General features: G+C 38.4%; 1 long non-coding RNA gene across 1 annotated transcript in view; it reads left to right on the top strand.

Moving 5' to 3' along the window:
• Window positions 1-17,573, top strand: part of LOC110255742 — an 85,181-nt gene that overhangs the window by 10,103 nt on the left and 57,505 nt on the right. The window contains exon 3 of the long non-coding RNA XR_002336477.1: window positions 17,106-17,240. This is a non-coding gene — a long non-coding RNA (uncharacterized LOC110255742). The remainder of the gene's footprint in view (window positions 1-17,105; window positions 17,241-17,573) is intronic.

Here is a 17,573-nt window from a genome sequence, read left to right as displayed (position 1 = left end):
CAGGTGCAGAGCTGGTATGAATTTTAACTGTCTCCCAACTAATCCTCCTCGTCCAGGCAGGGAAAGTATGACTGAACGTTTACTTCTTGAGTTCAATCATGCTGAAGTGGACTTTGGAATCACATTAATGATTCAGTTTTGAGCTCTTGTTGTTTCGTTGGTGACCTTGGGCATGGTATTTAACCTTTATAACCTCAAATTTCTTATAGGTAATGTGGGTATAATAATAGATCCTAATATGTAGAGCCGTTTTGAAGGTTACATGAGATACTGACCCTAAAGTATGTACAATGAATGCTTAATAAATGTTAGCCACCTATCACTCATTCAGGTGTTTTATGGGGTAGATTGCTGTTATATTTTGACTTATTGAACACTACTCTGGAAAGGTTAAAGTGCACTTATTAAAATCTCAATCTGCATGCTCTTAATATGACTCAGCTCTCCTATGTCATACCTGAAGAGTTTAGGGTGTTCTTCTCAGTTTGAATACCCAGTCTCTCTCTCTTAAAATTCATTTTCCAGAGCATAATTTTGAGAAGACTACTGCTCTGATCAGAAATTTTCAGTGGCAGTTTGGAGCTGATCTCAATCAAGTGCAAACTCCTCAGCTTTGCATTCAAAGCTGGATTTGAATGCAAAGGGCCCTGGATTTACCCTTTTAGATTTTTCAGGTTCCCTTCCCAGTTGGGCCCTGGATTTATCCTTTCAGATTTTTCACGTTCCCTCTGCTCTCACCAAACAAGGGCAGTCGCATGCTTTTCCTAATACAGAGCAGCTTCCCTACCCCTCACTTTATTCACATGGTTCACTCTGTCTGAAATGTACCCCACCCTCAACTTCCACCTCCCTGAAGTCTACCTTTCAAGGAAACCCTCATTCAACAATTATTGCCTCCACAAAGCCTTGTCTTTCTTGTTTCCTGCTTGGAATCATCTTGCTCCTTTAAATATCTAGAACCTGATGTTTATGTTTCAATTATGCAACAGTCACAATCTACCTTTCTTACTAAGATGGCAAGCTTTATGAAAGTGGGGATCATTTGTTACCCATTATTATTTTTTTAACCCATATTTTTATTTGCCACAGTACTTAGCCTAATCAAATCAATGCATCTCAAAATAGCTATGAAAAAGATCTAAAAAATTTGTGATCTGGAGTTCCTTTTGTGGCACTGCAGTACCTGACTAGTATCCATGAGGACACAGTTTTGATCCCTGGCTCGCTCAGTGGGTTAAGCATCCGTCCATGAGCTGCAGTGTAGGTCACAGCTGTGGCTCAGATCTGGTGTTGCTGTGGCTGGGGTGTAGGCTGGCACTTACAGCTCCGATATGACCCCTAGTCTGGGAATGTCCATATGCTGTGGGTGTGGCCCTAAAAAGACCAAAAAAAAAAATGTAATCTGTTGCAAACTGTTTGTAAGATACATTAAAAATGAGAGAATTATTAGAGAAGTGAAATAAACTTATAGAAGATGAGCCAGATACATCATTATTATAGTCAATACTCAAAATTATCTCTCAAAGTGCTATAGATGTATCTAAACACTCATTTTCTCTACTTTTCTCAATGCCTAGTTGTAAGAACTCATGGACTATGTGAGATCATTGGAAAAAAAAATGTTTATCAGTTTCTTCTCCCAGTTCCTGGCACAGAACTCCTAAAACCCTTTAGTTACCTAAGTGCTTAGAACTGGGAGCAGTTTTTATTCCAATATTTAGTCTTTGACCCTGGTTCCTGATACAGGGTTCTTAAAACCGGTATAATTTCCTGGGTGACAGGAGTGTCTTTTGTTCTGATGAAGTGACTCTGGGAAGAGTTCTGAGTGGTTCCTGGATGGAGGCTGATCACTGGAAAGACCAAGCCTTGATTGGCAGCTTGGAGATTTCAGCTCCTACTCCCTCCTCCCCCAGTTCTCTAGAGGGAAAGAGGGGCTGGAAATGAAGCCTCCATAAACCCCCAAAAGTATGGGACTGGGGAGCTTCCAGGTTGCTGAACACATTCCCATACTTAGAGAGTGACACACCCCAACTCAGCTAGGACAAAAGCTCCTGTGCTCCAGAACTCCCAGGCCTCATCCTATGTATTTCTTCATTTGGCTGTTCACTGGTATCCTTTATCATATATTTTAATAAACTGGTAAATGTAAGTGTTTCCCTGAGCTCTTTGAGCTGCCCTAGCAAATTATCAAACGAGGAGGGTCATAAGAACCTTTAGCTAGTGGTCAGAAGCACAGGTGATAACCTGGCCTTGTTATTGGTATCTGAAGTGGGTGGCAGTCTTGTGGGACCGAGCCCTTGGTCTGTGGGAGCTGATGTTGTGTCCATGTAGACAGTTCAGAATTGAGTTAAATCGTAGGACACCAGATGTTGTCCAGAGAGTTGATGGGTGGGACAACCTCCATACATCTGGTGTGAGTGTGGTAGACATGAGAGTAAAGGAAAAACACAGGAGAAAAACTGAGTTTTCCCAACTCAAACTGGCACAAGCCCACAGGCCACACATTAAGAAGCATGACTCTAGGAGTTCCCATCGTGGCTCAGTGGTTAACGGATCCGACTAGGAACCATGAGGTTGAGGGTTCGATCCCTGGCCTTGCTCAGTGGATGAAGGATCTGGCGTTGCCGTGAGCTGTGGTGTAGGTCGCAGACACGGCTCGGATCCTGCATTGCCGTGGCTGTGGCGTAGGCCGGGGGCTACAGCTCCGATTGGACCCCTAGCCTGGGAACCTCCATATGCTGAGGGAGCGGCCCAAGAAATGGCAAAAAGACAAAAAAAAAAAAAAAAAAAGAAGAAGCATGACTCTACAGATTTGCTCTGTAAACATGCCCATTAAATAAGTAAATCCATGGAACAGAGAATATTTTATTAGAAATTTTCTCCTATGATTTTCCTTTTTTTTTGTCTCAGGTCCATTCTTTAAGAATATAGGATAATTATTAATAAACTATGATGAAGTTTGCCCACATTGATTTGATGATTTCTGAATGTAATATTGAAACATTTAAACAAACAAACCCAAATAAGAATTTATTTTTGAGTAGTTCCCGTTGTGGTGTAGCAGAAATCAATCTGACTAGTATTCATGAGGATGTGGTTTTGATCTCTGGCCTTGCTCAGTGGGATGGGGATCCGGTAGTGTTGTGAGTTGTGGTGTAGATTGTAGATGCAGCTTGGATCCCGTGTTGCTGTGGCTATGGTATAGGCTAGCAGCTGTAGCTCCAATTCGATCCCTAGCCTGGGGACCTCCATGTGCCATGGGTGGTGCCCCTAAAAAAAAAAAAAAAAAAAGAATTTATTTTTGAAATAAAAAAGGTGGAGTGGGAAAAGTCCTATATGCCAGAAGTTCAGAGCTATTCCTCCTTGAAGAAAAAATTAAAAGTCATTTCCAGGCCTAGTGTTATGCCTTAAATCATTTCATTTCAAGAAATACCTTTTAAATTGAAGACATACATGACACAATTTCCATGGTTAGTCAGGAATTACACTGAAAGTTCATTAACTTATATCTAGGGAATTTAAGTGAACTCAAGTAAGTAAATTAAGTGCTGAGTTAATTAAGTTGTTAATTAGTTAATTAACTGTTATAGTTTTAAGTGCTGCCATTAATAAACTGACATAAATTTCAGTTTTATTTTCCTATATTTAGAAGGTCTTCATGGAACTGTATAAGCTTGAGGGCCTAATTCTTTCCACAGAGTTTTGAAGCAAATACTAACATATTTATAAGAAGATTTTTATTATTTAGGGTTGAAGGCATTTTAAAACAATTTGTCTAATTGCCTTTTTTCTTTTGCTTCTGTAAATCAGAGGATATGCTTTTCATTTGTTTTTTTCTTATATGAAATAGAGTATCTAAAGGAAAAAAACATGAACATACTCATAGTGCATAACCAGTTTGCTGTATGCCACTGAATTTCTTTTTGGTATTGTTTTTAGGCATGAAGGTTTTGGAAAAGTAGATTTCAGTTTTTTGCTGTAAAACAATGCATCCCCAAGTTTGGTGGCTTAAAATTATAACAATGATTTCTTTAGTCTACAGTTCTGCAAATTGGGCAGGGCTGCATGGGGACAGTGCATCTGCCCAACTTGGAGCGGATGATCCATTTCTAAGATGGCTCATTCACATGGCTGGCATGTTGGTGCTGGCTTTTGTCTGGGAGTTCAGCCAGGGCTTACTCCTGCAGTCTTGTATCCTCTTCTCAAGGCTCTCTCTGAAGGGTTGCTTGGGCTTCATTACAGCATGGTGGCAGGCTTCCAAAAGTGAGTTCTAAGAGACCTACATAGGAGCTGAAAGGCTTCTTATGACCTAGCCTCAGAAATCACAGAATGTCACTTCTGCAGGTTTTTTTTTTTTTTTTTTTTTTTTTTTTTTTTTTTTTTTTTTTAGGGCCACACCTGGGGTATATGGAAGTTTCCAGGCTAGGGGTTGAATCAGAGCTGCAGCCACTAGCCTATGCCACAGCCATAGCCATGCAGGATCTGAGCTCCTCTGTGACCTACACCACAGCTCATGGCAACGCCAGATCCTTAACCCACTGAGGGAGGCCAGGGATCGAACCTACATCCACATGGATACTAGTCAGGCTCATTACCACTGAACCATGATGAGAACTCCTTGTAGTGTTATACTGGTCAAGCAAATCACCAAAGTCAGCTCAGATTCAAAGGTATGGAAATGTCTCCCTCTTTCAGTGGGAAAAATGCCAAAGATATAAAGAAAGAATTCTGTTGAATAAGTTAAGAAGGATTCGCAAACTCATACAGTAGGCTCTGATACTGAGATTTAAACGTTTTCCTCTGTTAGGGCTACCTCACAGTGAGCTGGGCAGTATGGGCAATACCATGAGCAAATAATGTAGTAGAAGACACATTGGATTTAGACAGAAGATCTGAATTTCAGTTTAGATTATGTTGTACTATCCAAGAAATTTTAGGGGAGTTATTTAATCTTTCTAAGGTTCTGCGTTCTTTATATAAAAGGAGGATAATAACATCTGCTCTGTTGATACACATCTCAGAGCAACTGAGAAGTTCAAATAGGTGACTATATGTAATAATATATGCTGTTGATATACATCTCAGAGCAACTGAAAAGTTCAAATAGGTTACTTTATGAGAGAGTATATTTTAGATGAAGAAACAAATTGTATATGTGTGGCTGGGCTTTCTTACTGCCAGAATACATACGTTGAATTTGCATTCTTGTATACATCTTTTGTTAATTAGGCTATACTGCATTTTATTTGTGTACATTAGTAACCCAGAAATCTTGAACTGCTGTTTTCATTGGGATCCATGACTGCATGACTTCAGGCAATCTGCTTATACATTGGGAGGGTAGAATTCCTACAACCAGGAATGTGGGAGAAAGGGCATTTCCCCATTGGTGGAAGCTTGAACCTTACCTAATATTGAAATAGTACCTGTGAAAGAGTAGTGCTAGGTTGATTGGGGGATGACTGATTTCTGCATCCATTATGCTACAAGTCTGGGAATGTGAGCCATTGTGCAAGAGGGTGTCAGTGGTTGCTAAGTGGTTAGAGTTATTGGTGGTAACCATGGCTGTAGCCCAGCAGGAGAAGCCAAAATTATCTCAACTGGTCCTGGGGAGGTCTTTTCATCAATGAGGCAGGCAGTTGGGATCTGAGAGAAACAGGTGTTAGAGATGAGAAGCATAGAGGAAGGAATTGATTAAACCTAGCCTAAGGGATTGTGGTTGAAGATGTTTGATGAACTCCATGGGCTCTAGGACTTCAGTATCCCCAAAGAGAGAGCAAAGCAATCCAGTGTCTTTCTCATAAAGATAAAACTAAGTGGAGTGCTTAGGCCAGCCTCAGAGAAGGACTGGGCCTTGTGTGTTGGGGCCTGTCCAAGCGTTCACTTAGCAGAAGGAAGAAAGCTGTAGACCTTCCTCTAAAATCTCTTCAGCCCTTCACTTTACATCTTAATCAGTGTTGTGTATCCCATCTCACTTAGTATGTATGAAATCTTTTAGGGCAGGCCTGTCCCTTAACAAAGTCAGGGCTTATTCCATGTGAATTGTATTTCTATATGAGTCTGATACACTGTAGCAAATGAAGAAAGGGGACTTTATTGCACCCTTGTAGTAAGAATTATCTTCCTTGAAGAGTGGGAAAAGTAAAGTGGAAGCAAACCATTTTGGGCAGTGAGTTAGCTACATTTTGCTGCTTGCCCAGTGCATCCAGTACTCTCAGGTGCAGTTGAACGGCAAAATTGATAAGATGGGCTTGACTGAGACTTCTAAAAACTACAACTACAGAGTTGAGTGTGTACGATATGTACTTTGTAGAGTGGAATCCTGCTCATTGCGGAAACATCCGTATAAGCTTGAGATGGCACCATAGACTAATGTCCTAGGTAGTGTATGGATAGAAATAGAGATAGAGAATGAAAAAGCAAATGGTATCTGTATGTTAATCTTGTATCCTGCTACCTTGTTGAATTCATTTATCAGTTCTAGTAGTTTTTGTGTGGAGTCTTTAGAGTTTTCTTTACATGCTATCATGTCATCTTCATATAATTATAATTTTACCTCTTCCCTACTGATTTGAATACTTTTTATTTCTTTTTCCTGTCCGATTACTGTGGCTAGGACTTTTGATAGTAGGTTGAATAGAAATGATGGCAGCAGTCATCCTTGTCCTGTTCCATATTTTATCAGAAAGGCTTTCAGTTTTTCACTGTTGAGTATTATATTGGCTGTGGCTTTATCCTAAATAGCTTTTATTATGTTGAGATAGTTTCCTCCCTCTATACCCACTTTTGTAAGGGTTTTTTTTAAATCATGAATGGATGTTGAATTTTATCAGATGCTTTTTCTGCATCTGTTGAAACGATCATATGGTTTTTGTCTTCTTTTGCTGATTGATTTGTGTATGTTGAACCATCTTTGTCACCCTGGGATGAATCCAACTTGTCATAATGTATGATCTTTCTTAATGTGTTGTTTCATTTAGTTTGATAACATTTTGTTGAGAATTTTTACATCTGTAGTCATCAAAGATATTGGCCTGTAATTTTCTTTTTTGATAGTGTCTTTATCTGGTTTTGGTATCAGGGTGATGGTGGCTTCATAAAATGTCTTTGGAAGTGTTCCTTCCTTGAATTCAGCAAGGGAGCAGGATACAAGATTAATGTACAGAAATTGATTGAGTTTCTTTACATTAATAATAAAATATCAGAAAGGGAATGTAAATAATCTCTTTTAAAAATAACATTAAAAACCTTAGGAATAAACCTCACCAAGGAGGTGAAAGACTTATATGCTGAGAACTATAAAAAATTAATAAGAGAAATTGAAACTTATTCAGGTGAATGGAATGGTATCCCATGCTATTTGATTGGAAGAATTAATATTGTTAAAATGGATATACCACCCAAAGCAAACTCCAGTTTTAACGTGATCTCTATCAAATTACCCATGACATTCACAGATCAAACAAATGATCGTTTAGAACAAATGATCCTAAAATTTATATAGAACCCTAAAAGACCCAGAATTTCCAAACCAATCCTGAGGAAAAAGCAGGAGGCATAATCCTCCCAGACCTCAGGCAATACTACACATCTACAGTAGTCAAACAGCATTGTGTTGGCAAAAACAAAAACAAAAACAAACAACAAACCTCAACCCCCCCCCCAAAAAAAACAGACATACAGTTCAACAGAACAGAATAGAGAACCCAGAAATAAATCCAGACATCTATGGTCAATTAATCATCAACAAAAGAGGCAAGAATATACAATGGGGAAAAGACAGTTCTCTTCAGCAAGTGGTGCTGGGGAAACTGGACAACTGCATGTGAATCAATGAAACTAGAACACACCCTCACATCGTGCACAAAAATAAACTCAAAATGGCTTAAAGACTTAAACATAGTACATAACACCATATAACTCCTAGAAGAGAACAGAGGCAAAACACTCTGATTTAAATTGACGGAGATATCAAAAATGATTCTCTGAACATCCTTTTGTGCCTTTTCATTTTATAACTCACATCAGGAGTTTTGAATACCTTACAGCTATCATTATGGACATCATTTGTTGGAAACTCTGGTTAATAGACCTATTTAGTTGAATTCTACTATGGAAAGCTCAAGGTAGCATAACAGAAACTTCTAACTAGCCATCAGTGGTTCAGCTCATCAAAGTAACTGATGTTCTCTTGTTCTTTGTAAAACATGCTGACTCATGCCCTCTGTAGCTTGTTGAATAGGACCCCATCCTATAATCAGTTGGGGTTTTTTTCCCCAAATTTCTCTGCACCAGTTGCATTTGTTATAGTAATTACATAGTTTAATTTAATGTTATATGGTTTGCTAACTGATAAGGAGAAAGAAAATGTGTTTTTATGAAAACTAAGTCAAATCTTTGGAAAGAGTATAAAGATAAATTTTCCATGAATTTTTTGCTTTTAGATTAGGTACAAAGAAGCCAATTGTAATTAGTGAAAAAAAAGTGTCAAAAATTTCCCAGGTTGCTTTGAAAGGCTCTTGAAAAAGTAGTGCATTTGAGTGCAGTGTGAAAGCAGTCCATGGGAAGCTCTAAAAGAATAGACCCAGAAGCAAAAAGTCCTATATCCAAAGTCGGTTAGTACATATATATATTTAAGTGTTTTAATTGAAGATGAAATGTTCAATATATGTATATTTAATAATTCTCCATTCTGTCAGACATTTTAATTTCATTATTGCATTAGGATGGTGGAGAGTGCTTCTGCTGCTGTGTACAGAATTCACACTTAGGGCAGGCATGTTAAATAAAGGAATGAAAATCCAAACAGTGATTCACTGTACAAGTGGCAAATAAATGCTGCTGTGTATTCCTCCTACTATGTTATCCTTTGCTGCTTGGTGGGGGCAGACATTACTAATCAATCACAGTCCTCAGTTGACTTTTTCAATGTTGAACACCAAGCAGCTACTACCAGCCAATCAGCTGACCCATGAAATGAAATCTGTTCATCAATCATGGTTTAGAGTAGGAGAGCCTGGTGAGTGAAAGTCATGGATTGGCATACCACTTGAGGCTGTGCAGTTTAAAGTGTGTCAGGAAGATATGTGAGGGGGATCTGGTTGGCACATGGTGGACCATGACATGGATTACTAGGATCCATCTGACCACCTTCTCTCTCTTCCTCTTCATCCCATCGGAGCTTCATCCAGAAATGTGCTTTAGATGGAGAATATGATATTGTCAGAGATAAATTTTATTGCTATGTGCCTCAGAATTACTGTGGCTGAGTCATGCCTAGGGACTTGGTTTGATATCTAGACTCTGGAAGCAAAATGTCCAGATTTGATCCTGATGTCATTATTTCCTTTGACTAAGGCAAGTTATTTAACTTCAAGTTTCCATTTTATCAATAGTGAATTTATAAGGATTAAATGCAATAATGCATGGAAGGTATAAAGGACAGGTTCCCACCACCTTCACATCTTCTACAGTAGGGTTTTGCAAACATGAGTTCACAAATTCTTTGAAATCCTATGTACATTTTTATGCTCAAGGTCCATGACTTTCATCAGATTCTTAAAGAAGTCTGGGATTAGAACAAAAGCAAAATAAGGAAAACTTAAGGCTTTCTTATTTAGAGCAATACTTATTAAATTTTAATAAATCACTTGAAGATCTTGTCAAAGTGCTGATTCTAATCTAGTAGGTCTGGGATGGGGCCTGAGCCTCTACATCCCAAATAGGCTCCTGGTTGATGCTGATGCTGCGGATTCATGGATCACACTTTGAGAAGCCTGGGTCTGAAGTGTCTCCCCCTTTCTTTTATAGTGCTGAGAGGCACTGAAACATGGTTTATAAAGCATGACCTGTGGCTTCCAGACAGTCTGTGTTTGCTTTCTGGCTTTGACCCTTACTAATTCTATAATATTGGTCAAGCCGCTGAATTTTTCTCTGCCTCAGTTTCTTCATATATGAAGTGGAGGAAATAATAGTAAATCCATAATAAGGTTGATATGAGGATTAAATGTGATAGAATTTATAATAGGGAGAGCACAGTCTTATTCTAAGTTTATTTGTCAATTTGAAAGTACACTCTCCGTTGCTACTGCCACATTCTTAGCTCTGTCTCATATGACCTAATATTCTCTGGATTGCCTCATGTCCAAAGTAATATCTCCCAGTTGGCTTCTTCTGAGCACTAATGATATAGCGGTTAAATAAATTTGTGAAACATAAAATATCCCTCTCTTGGGGAGATAGTGTAACAGAATACACTTGTTTGGTCCACTTTTTAGCAAACTAATTTTGTACAGACTGCAGAAGTGTTTTTCCCATCTAACTCCTAATTCACACACATAAGGCATAGTACCATAAAGTAATAACCATGGTGGAATGCTTATGAAGAGTGACAGACAAAATTAGGGTAATTCTGCAGTGTATGCTCCAGAGCAAGTGGCTCATCCAGGTCATCTGGGGTAAAGAAAAAACTTTGAATGAGTACTGTCCACCAGCTGAGTACCTACCCTGGAGCACTTGCCTCCATGAGGGACTGGGCACTAATGAGTGCATCTGCTTACTCCTGACTTTGCCTCTGCCATATGCAGTCAGGTCCTCAGCTCACACATGAATAAGCACTGCCTACACATGCGAGATTGGGATGAGAAAGATTTTGTCATCCAGCATTACATTACACTCATGCCATAATGTTATTTCTCCTGTCAGCGAATTTTCTTTAGCACCTAATTGTCTTCTGAGAGAACATGTGGAAACAATGATTCCTTTTCCTAGGTAAATCCTTTTAAGTAAATCAAAGCTGTTTCTAAATAATGAAGCAAGAAGATATCTGTTTATTCATATATATTTTTGTGTTTTTTAAAAATGAGTTCAAGGGATTTCCCAAGAGAGTGGATTAGAAAGACCCCGAGCTCATCTCCTCCCATAGCACACCAAAATTACAACTATTTACAGAGCAACTGTTGATGAAAAAGACTGGAAACAACCAGAAAAGATCATCTACAACTAAAACTATAGAGAAGGAACCATGATGAATTGGGTAGGAGGGGCAGAGTCATGGTATAGTCAAGACCCACAAACAGAATAATTACAATTATAGAGGTTCTCTCCAGGGAGTGAAGACTCTGAGTCCCCACATTGGGCTCACCTAGCCTGTAGTCCTGTGCCAGGAAGATGAGACCTCAGGATGTTTGGCTATGAAGGCCAGCAGGGCTTACTTTTGTTTTTTTGTTTTCTTTTTCTTTCTTTTCTTTTTTTTTTTTTTTTTTTTTGTCTTTTTGCCTTTTCTAGGACCACTCCTGTGGCATATGGAGGTTCCCAGGTTAGGGGTCTAATTGGAGCTGTAGCTGCCAGCCTGCGCCATAGCCACAGCAATGCAGGATCTGAGCCGCCTCTGTGATCTACACCACAGCTCATGGCAACACCAGATCCTTAACCCACTGAGCAAGGCCAGGGGTCAAACCTGCAACCTCATGGTTCCTAGTCAGATTTGTTAACCACTGAGCCATGACAGGAATTCTAGCAGGGCTTACTTTTGGAACCCAAAGGGCTGTGGGAAATAGAGACTGCCCTCTTAATGGGCACACACAAAATTTCACATGCTCCAGAACATAAGGCAGAACAGCAATTTGAAAGAATCCTGAAGCGTACCCCACACCTGATTTTGGTGAGTCTCTGGGAGAGGCAAGAAGAAATTGGAGCTCACCCTTAGGAACATTGACACAGGCAGCAGCTGTTTTGGGGAACTCGTTTTACCACGTGGACACTGGTGCTGGCAAGTGCCATTTTGGAATCCTCTCTCCAGCTTATTAACCTCAGACCTAGTCCTGTTTCTGCCCACCAGGCTGTAAGCACGGGTACTGGAATGCCTCAGGACAAGCAACTAACTAGGTGGGGACATAGCCCCACCCACCAGAAAACCATCTTCCTTAAACTCCTTTGAGCCCATAGCCACCCCATCCATGGCACTGCCTACCAGAAGGCCTTGGAACTGGCTCTACACCCTAGTTGTGTAGGCAAAAGACCTGGGACCCCTAGGTTCCTGCAGCCAGAGGCCCCAAAACCAGCTCTATTCATCTGTGGGCAGGTACCAGCCCCAGAATCCTCTGGACCCCAGCTACTCCCACCAGATGAGATCGGGCACGTTCAGGGTGGTATGGCTGTAGGCCAGCTCCTCCCAACAGAGAGCCTGCTTTAGCTTCAGGAGCAGCCTCACCCAGTGGGTGGATACTAGCTCCAGAATAACCACAGTCCTGCAGCAGGCCAGCACCAGCCCTGGAACTGGCAAAACCCTAGCCTCATCCACCAGCAGGCCAGCACAAGCTTTGGGACATCCCAGACCCTATAGCCAGCTATCTCAGGAACCAGCCCCACCCACCAGCAGTCCAACACCAGCTCTAGGATCTCTGGGTCCTGCAGCTAGACCTCAGGACATGGCTCTGCCTGCCTGTGGGGCAGCACTAGCCTTGGGATTCCCTGGGTTTCCATGGTTAGCTGCCTTTTGACCTGGCCCTGGCAAGCAGAGGCCAGTAGCCTCCACGCAAGGCAGGGACCAGCAACCAGCTAAACTGAGGGCCAGCTGCACCTACCAGACTGCCTACAGTAGTCATCCTGTGACACAGAATGACCCATCCCAGCCACATAGGGAGAACTCCAAGAGCATATAGGTCTGGTGATTAGAAGGAGTGCACTCCTGGGATGCAAAGACCACTGCTCCAAGATCAGGAAGTATAACCAACTCACCAGATACATAGAAATAAAAACAGCATATTAGGCAAAATAAGGTGACAGAGGAACATATTTCAAAAAAGTATTTTTTTCCCATTGTAGCTGGTTTACAGTAAAAAAAAAAAAATTTAAAAAGAAAAAAAAAGCAAAAAAAAAAATTCACAATACCTATCAAGCATCTTTTCTTTTTTACAAAGTGAAAAGACATGTTTATGGTTTTGATTACCCACTCAAAGGCAATAAATTTAAAATTTAAAAAAAAGGAAAAAAGGAAAAAGATAAACCCCAGAAGAGCTAAGTGAAGTGGAGATAGGCAATCTGCTTGGGAAAAAAGTTCAAGGTAATGCTTATAAAGATGATCAGAGAACTTGGGAGAAGAATGGATGAACAGAGAAAGAAGTTAGAAGGTTTTAATAAAAAGTTAGAAAATGTATATCAAAAACAACCAAACACGAGGAATACAATAGCTAAAATGAAAAATACTGGAAGGAATCAAGACCAGACTAAATTATACAATGGATCAGTGATCTGAAAGATAGAGTAGTGGAAATTACTACGCTGAACAACAACAACAAAAAAGAATAAAAAATAAATGAGGATAATTTAAGAGACTTCTAGGACAATTCCAAGCATACTAACATTCACATTATGGGGTTTCTAGAAGGAGAAAAGAGAGAGAATGGGGCAGAGAACATATTTAAAAACATAATAGCTGCAAGTGTCCCTAACCTGAGACAGGGAACAGACATCCAAGTCCAGAAAGCACAGAGAGTCCCCAAAATAATTAAACCCAAAGACGATCACACCAAGACACAGTGTAATTAAAATAGCAAAAACTAAAGATAAGTAAAGAATATTAAAAGCAGAAAGGGGAACACAATAGCAGCAGTTACATACACAAGAACTCCCATAAGGCTATCAGCTGACTTTTCAGCACCAACTCTGAAGGCCAGAAAGGAATGACAAAATATATTTAAAGTGATGAAAGAGAAAAACCTACAACAAAGAATATTGTACCTAGAAAAGCTCTCATTCAGATTTGATGGAGAGATAAAAACACTTTTACAGACAGGCAAAAGTAAAAGAGTTGAGTACCACCAAACCAACTTTACAAGAAATGTTAAAGGGACTTACCTAAACAAGAAAGAAAATACCTCAACTAGACGCTTGAAAATTATGAAAGGAAAAAGATTATCAAGAAAGGAAAATATACAATAAAGGTAGTAAATGAACCATATACAATGCCAGTAGCAAGATAAAAAGATGGAAGTAGTAAAATCATGTATATCAAGAAGGCAGTTAAGGGATACACCATACAGATAAATGTAAAATATGGTTTCAAAACAGTAATTGTGAGGGGAGGAGAGTACAAATGCAACGTTTTAAAAAATGCATTTGAAATTGAAGAGATTAGCAATTTAAAATGTGTGTGTGTGTGTGTATGTGTGTATATATGTGTGTGTGTGTGTGTGTGTGTATATATATATATATATATATATATTATTATATATTATTATATATACCTCATAGTAACCACAGACCAAAAATCTGTAAATAGGTAGACACATAAAAAGGAAATTGGACTCCAAACATAACACTAAAGATAGTCATTGGATCATAAGGGAAGAGAACAAAAGAACAAGAAAGGAGCAAAAAGGAACTTCAAAATAGCCCCAAACAATTAACAAAATAACTTTAAGTACATACATCCTTTAAATGTGAATTGACAAAATACTCCAATCAAAAGACATAGAGTGACTGAATGGATACCAAAATAAAACCTATATATATGCTGCTACAAGAGACTCACTTCAGATTTAAAGGCACATAGAGACTGAAAATGAGAAGATAGAAAAAGAAACCAGAGTAGCAATACTTATATCAGACAAAATAGACTTTAATATAAAGACTGTTACAAGAGACAAAGAAGGATACTATGTAATGATCAAGAGATCAATCTAAGAATAATACGATATAACAATTATAAATATATACGCACCCAACATAAAACCACTTAAATATGTAAAGCATATATTAACAGACATAAAGGGAGAAATTTACAGTAATGTAATAATAGTAGGGGATTTTAACACTCCATTTAAATTAATGGACATATCATCTAGACAGAAAATCAATAAGGAAACATTGGCCTTAAATGACAAATTAGACCAAATTAATAGATATATAAAAAATATTCCATCCAAAAGCAGCAAATGGAACATTCTTTTCAGGTGCACATGAAACATTCTTCAGGGTAGATCACATGCTAGGCTACAAAACAAGCCCTGGTAAATTTAAGAAAATTGAGATCATATCAAGCATCTTTTCTGATCTAAATGCTATGAAAGTAGAAACCATCTTTAAGAAAATATTTGCAAAACCCACAAACACATGGAGTCTAAACAATTTGGTCCTAAACAACCAGTGGATCAGTGAAGAAATAAAAGAGAGAACCAAAATATTTTTTGGATCTGTCTCCTAAGGCAAAAGAAATAAAAGCAAAAATAAACAAGAGATGAGTGAAAACAAAAACACAATGATCCAAAAACTATAGGATGTAGCAAAAGCAGTTCTAAGAGGAAAGTTTATAGTGATAGATGCTTACCTCAGGAAATAAGAAAAATCTCAAAAAGCCTAATCTTATACCTAGAGAGACTGGAAAAAGAGGAGCGAACAAAACTCAAAGCTAGTAGAAGGAAAAGAATTGTAAAGATCAGAGCAGAAACAAATGAGAGTAAAAAAATAGAAAAGATCAATGAACTTAAGAGCTAGTTCTTTGAAAAGATAATCAATTTTGATAAACCTTTAGCCATACTTATGAAGAAAAAAAGACCTAATCAATAAAATCAGAAATAAAAAAGGAGAAGCAAACACCACTGCAGAAATATAAAGGTCATAAGCAATTACTTCGAACAATTATATGCGAATAAAATGAACAACCTAGAAGAAAATGGACAAATTCTTAGAAATGTATGATTGCCCAAGATTGAACCAGGAAGAAATAGAAAATATGAACAGACAAATTACCAGTAAAGAAATTGAATCAGTAAACACACACACACACACAACAAGGTCAAGAAGCAGATGGCTTCATGAGTGAATTTTACAAAATATTAGGGAGGAGTTAGCATATGTCCTTTTCAAACTATTCCAAAACTTGCAAAGAAAAGAATGCTTTTGAACTCATTCTGTGAGGCCACCATCACCCTGATACCAAAACCAACAAAGATATCACAAAAAAGAAAATTATAGACCCATATCACTGATGAACATATATGCAACAATCCTCTACGAAATAGCAAATCAATTCCAATAATACATTAAATAGATCATATACCATGATCAAATGAGATTTATCCCAGGAATGCAAGTATAGTTCAATACCTGCAAATCAATTGATATGATACATCATATTAACAAATTGAAGAATAAAAACCATATGTTGCCAAGGGGGAAGAGGGGATGAGAGTGACTGGGAGCTTGGGGTAAATAGATGCAGAATGTTGTCTTCAGAATGGATTAGCAATGAGATCCTGCTGTTTAGCACTGGGAACTCTGTCTAGTCACTTATGATGGAACATGTAATGTGAGAAAAAAGAATTTATACATATAAGTGTAACTGGGTCACCAATGCTGTACAGTAGAAAAAATATATGTATAAATAAATGATAAAAAAACCCATATGATCATCTCAACAGATGCTGAAAAACTTTTGACAAATTCAACATCCATTTATGATAAAAATTCTCAACAAAATGAATATAGAAGGAACCTACCTCAACATAATAAAAGCTGTATATGACAAAGCCACAGCTAACATACTGTCAACAGTAAAAACTGAAAGCATTTCCTTGAAGATCAGGAATGACACAAGAATGCCCACTCTTACCACATTTATTTAATATAGTATTGGAAGTCCTAACCATAGCAATTAGGGAAGAAGAAGAAATAAAAGAAATCCGCATTGGAAAGGAAGAAGTAAAACTGTCAGTTTGCAAATGACACGATATGATACACAGACAATCCTAAAGAAGCCACTAAGAAACTACTAAGGTTTATCAATGAATTTGGTAAAGTTGCAGGATGCAAAATAATACACAGAAATCTGTTGCAGTTCTGCATATTAACAGTGAACTATCAGAAAGAACAATTAAGGAAGCAATCACAGTCACACATCAAAAAAGAATAAAATATTTAGGAATAAACTAAACTGAAAGACCTATACTCTGAAAACTAGAAAACATTGATGAATGAATCTGAAAATGATGTAAAGAAATGGAAAGATATCGCATGCTTTTAATATTGTTAAAATGTCCATACTACTCAAATCTACATATTTAATGTGATCCCTGTTAAAATACCCATGACATTTTTTTCCACAGAACTGGAACAAATAATCCTAAAATTTGTGTGGAACTTCAAAAGACTGAGTTGCCCAAGCAATCTTGAGAAAAAAGAACAAAGCTGGAGATATGCTCCCCGATTTCTCAATATGCAATGCTACAGTCATCAAAACGGTATGTAACTGACAGAAAAACACTCTGATCAGTGGAACAGAATAGAGAGCCTAGGAGTTTCCATTGTGGCGCAGCAGAAACAAATCTGACTAGCATCCATGAGGTCGCAGGTTCGATCCCAGTGGGTTAAGGATTCAGTGTTGCCATGACCTGTGGTATATGTAGGTTGCAGATGCAGCTCAGATCTGGTGTTGCTGCGGCTGTGGCGTAGGCCAGTGGCTATAGCTCTGATTCGATCCCTAGCCTGGGAACCTCTATATGCCATGGGTGTGGCCCTAAAAAGACAAAAAAAAAAAAAAAAACAAAAACAAAAACCTAAAAATGAATAAACCC

Source organism: Sus scrofa, chromosome 1 (assembly GCF_000003025.6).
Source record: "Sus scrofa isolate TJ Tabasco breed Duroc chromosome 1, Sscrofa11.1, whole genome shotgun sequence".
Classification (NCBI taxonomy): Eukaryota; Metazoa; Chordata; class Mammalia; order Artiodactyla; family Suidae; genus Sus; species Sus scrofa.
Note: the sequence above shows the minus strand (reverse complement) of the source record. Positions and strands in the feature narration are given on the sequence as shown.